Source organism: Helianthus annuus, chromosome 11, assembly GCF_002127325.2.
Source record: "Helianthus annuus cultivar XRQ/B chromosome 11, HanXRQr2.0-SUNRISE, whole genome shotgun sequence".
Taxonomy (NCBI): domain Eukaryota; kingdom Viridiplantae; phylum Streptophyta; class Magnoliopsida; order Asterales; family Asteraceae; genus Helianthus; species Helianthus annuus.
In genome coordinates, this window is record NC_035443.2 from 169,868,986 (window position 1) to 169,873,831 (window position 4,846).

Below are 4,846 nucleotides of genomic sequence, written 5' to 3' on the forward strand. Positions count from 1 at the left end.
CTATTTTCCCTGAAAATCAACAACCCTTTACATAAAGAATGCCAATAAGCAGTATAGATATATCATATATGTGTGTATACAATTATTTCGATGGTGAAAGATGAAAATGAGAAGGCGATGATATTAATTTCTGTACGGATTCGAATCCGAGCATCGTAATCAGTCATGGGGTTAACTTCGACCCGGTGTTGCAGCTATGGCGGTGATCGTCCCTCTAGTCTGATCTTCATGTTACAAATCTGAGCCTCTCTCTCTGCTTCACTTTCTCTCTCTTCTCTTTCTGATCTCGTTCTCTGTCTCTCTGTCGTTGCGCCACCGCCGTGTGCTCCCTTTCTTTCGATCTGCAACGTGAAGGTGGTGGTGAAGGGTGGTTGGCGGTGGTGAAATGTTGGGGAAGGAGGTTGTGGTGGTGGGGGTTGTGACAACCGGCAAATTTTCAGGTTAATCCGTACGATCTAATCACTATTTATTTATTAAATTTCGTGCATTTAGACTTAGTTATATCATTATTTGAGTCCATAAAGTCTACCAATGTCCGGGTAAATGCATGGGTTCGCATTTGATGTCGTTTGGTATTGTCTTATCGTGTAGTGATGAAGGTATATATATAAAAAAAAAATACGAGCATTGGTGGGTTATCCAGTACACTGTAAAAGATGCTGACACGGTTCCAATATGCCTGGAACTTTAAAACTTATGGCATTGTTATATGTTTGATGTCAATACTATATAATACTTATAAAAAAAAAACATCTTACTAATTAAGTTTAGCACGTAAATGTTATTTCGATAACGTTTTAACATCTATAGTTATGGTTTTACATCAAATTAGGGGCTTTTGTGTGATTATTATTATTGTCTAGTAACATTAAACTAGATTCTTGTTTTAAACAAAACTAAAATACCCATTAAAGCCACAATTAAACTGCTAATTACATTTTAGAATATAACAAATACTACATGACAAAAACTAATCATGGAAACCCAACTCTCCATCCATTCACGTCTGAAGCCATTCCCTTACACCCTCATTATTGTAGCTTTACTTGTAAATTTAGAGAAAAGGTAAGTATGGCCATGATGTGAAAAAGTATGATGGTTTTATTTAATAACTTATCAAAGGCAAATATCTTCTATTTTCACATTACAATTGCAAGACACCATCCATATCAATTGCTTCTCTCAAACTTACGGCAAAACACCATGGGTTCCATATTCATATTTTTTTAGTTAAACAAATCACTAAAAATCTAGTCCAAATCACCTTGGTTTTGAGATATAAGGAAGGCTTGGAGCTTAATCTTGGAGTATATCCCAAACACTAGCTAAACCCCATCATCTAATCTTGTGGAAACCTTCCATAGCTAGGCTAGCGGTAATGTTTAATCTCTTGCGTTTTTCTTGTTAAACTATATATCATTCAAGATATGTTCACCTAACGAGATGTTAATGTTTTTTTTTTTTTTTTTAAAAAAAAACCCAACTAACCTAGTGTTGAAATGGAAATAAAAAAGACATACAAATATATATGTGTATATATAACCGTATGTATGTATGTGGGTGTAGATAGTTTTGTTGTTTGATTTAGTGTGGCAAAAATGCTTGTTTCTTGAAGGTTATTAAGTTATGAGCTTTGTATTAAAGATGATCATGTTATAATCTTTTTTTTTTTATACTAAAGATATAGGTTTAAAAATATATAAGAAGCATGAGGTTGAATACTGTTGTTGAATGATGTAGATTCTAGCTTAAAAGACTAAAATATAAGTTATGTGTATTTTAGTAGTAAACTTGGTATTTAAAAGTAAGGATGATTTTGTGTGATTAATATATGGTTTGTTATGTTAAAAGAATATTAGTAAAAAAATGACACGTTGTTATCTTAAAATAAGTTTAAATATATTTTAAACTAGGTTTTAACATGTTAAGTACATAAGTTGAAGTATGGGATTTAACATGGGTTAAATGGTGATTTTGTATGTTAAGCTATCGGGTTAACATAAAAATCACCGAAACTTATGATTTTGTGACAAGATGATCAAGTTACGCTCATCAAGAATTAGGATAAAAAAATAAGGATTTCAAATGAGACTTGGAAAGAGGCTAGTAAAAATTGTTGTATAGATAAATTTGGGTTTGCTAAAAAAAATATATATAAATAATTTGTATAAAATATATTATGGCTAGATATTCGTGTCAACAAAGGGGTTTCAATAAATACATAAATAATATTTAAGATATTATTTTCCGACAGTTTATGGTAATCGGAGCGTATATTTATTTTAATAATAAATATATATACACATTTCTGTTGAGTTCGACTTACGGATTTTGTGGTCGTCAAACCACGTGAATAAATATGATATTTAGCCGTAAAGTATATATTTATTGGTTTGAATTTGTTGTTTGGGACTAGGTCTCAACATTGTGTGATAATCAATGAAATATATATATATATATATATATATATATATATATATATATATGTCTTAATATAATAACACTTGGGAATTTGTCTGATAACCACCCACCAACGCGTCGTAAGAATTAAACAATTTTATTTAAAAAGGTTAACATCTCGTTGTCTAAACAAGTTTGGTGAACGACTTTCCGGTAGACACGTATATAGACCTAGTGTCTTACTGAATTAGGACACGTGTAGGTCGGGAGTTATTTTGGACATTTGGTTTTGCTAGCACACGCACGGAACGCAATTTGTGAGTCTTCACGGCCCCTTTTACTTATTTAAATGTTTATTTAAATCGGGGGAAAATCATGCTTGGTTACGGGGTATGGTAGTGGGAATGAAATCCATTTTTGTCTATTTTGTGCGCATAAGTTGGTTGGTTTTAGAGCTCGGAAGTCCTCGTGTTATTGTTTCTTTAGTAACCATTAGTCGTGGTAATGACTGCGGAACAGTCGAATAGATCTATTGGGTTTAACGAGCCCCGCTCCTGGTCGGTCGTGACCCTGTGGGAGTGCAATTGTGTCCAAATATTCTTAGACATCGTCATGGTGCACGATGTGGCGAGGCATCATCGTTATGGTTTGGTTACGGGCTTATGTCGGCACATGTATCACGGTTTTTGCAAGACCATGATTCGACTTTCGTGATTTCATTAACTACGCATACTAAATTTTTATCAAATGAGTTTAAGTTTCATTTGTGTCATTTAAACCTGTGAACTCACCAGCATTATGTTGACATTTTTAAGCATGATTTTCAGGTAAGTGAAATTTGGTTCGTGGCTTTAAGAAGTTGCATGCATCATGGACGATACCTTTTGGGGGTTTTGCCTTGTATATTTCATCGTATCGGAAATATACTTGACAAATCCTAGGAACTTTATAAACAATATAACTTTTGGTCGTATGTGTTTTTGAAACTGGAAGTTGTGTAAACTAAATATATTGCTATGGTTTGTAAACTTTAAACTTCGGTATCGTTGATGCTTAATCATATTAGTTGTTTGCTTATCGTATGCTTGAAATCCTTTCATGGTCGCACCTTGCGTTTCCGCCTTCGGCGGGGTGTGACAGGGGTGGGGGTGATGGCGGTGGTGGTGTTTAGGGGAGGAGAGAGGAGGGGGTGGGGCTTTATATATAAAAAATATATTTTGTTTTATTTTTAATTATTGTTATTATATTAAAAACAGATTTTTCTCCACGTCATTAAAAATTATTAAATTAAAAGTCTGAACTAGTAAACTAATTTTTAATATAGGCCACGTCATCTTGCCACGTTGGACAAAATGGCCACGTCAGCAAAAAGAACTAACCCAGTTAGTGTTTATTTAACGACAGGGTGATACAACAACCCAAGTGTTAAGTTGAGAGCGGTCTGAGCCAAAGTGAAAGTTGAGAGTGCGAGCGGCCAAATGACAATAGTTGGAAGTGTTTAAATCCATTAACCCTATATTTTTTGATTGGTTCCTCTCTCATCTCTCTCTCTCTTCCATCACCTTTCTCCATCATTCAGTGACTTTACACCGATTTTGCTGACCTATCTCCAACTCACCGATCATGTTCATCAAGTGGGTATAGTCACCGATCGGTGCCTCCCACTCCCCGCACCACTCACCGAGCATTATACCCCTACCCTTAGTAGTCTCGTAGTCGTAAGAGCATTCACATCCATTCCACTAAATTGTGTGAGTGAGGTTTTTATAATATGAAGAGTATAAAAAGTGGTTGTGAGTGGAGGAGGGAGAAAATGTTACTGTTCATCTGTATATTTGAAAAGACATTGTTCACCCCCTATAATTTTTTAACATATTTTGAAAGTAGTTGTGAGTGAAGGAGAGAGAAAAGATAATGATAAAGGTATAAAAATATATTATTTAATTGAAAAGGAGAGAGAAAATATAGTGTATTTAGTGTAATTTAGAGTGAAAAATGGTGGAATGGATGTGAATGCTCTAAGGCCTTGTGTAGTGGGGCTCCATCTCACCTCATAAAGCCCCATAAAGCCCCATAAAGCCCTTGAACACCATTACGGGGGGCTTTATGAGATGAAAATGGGGGGAGGGCGCTAGTTTTTTCACGGCGTTTTGTTGTTTCCATTTTCCACTTTGGTCCCTGCATTTTACACTTTGGTCCCTGCATTAAAACACTTTGGTCCCTGTATTTTACACTTTGGTCCCTGCATTTTACACTTTAGTTATGATGAGGTAGGGGCTTTATGACTACGGGCTCTAGTGACATAACGCCCCATAAAACCCCTGTGTGACGTGGCACGACACGTGTCGCATAACGCCCACAAAAGGGCTTTATGACTACACATGACCTAAGGCGGGTCCTTTGATGCTAGTTTTAAACAATTGACATTTTAAGTACAAATTGCTGA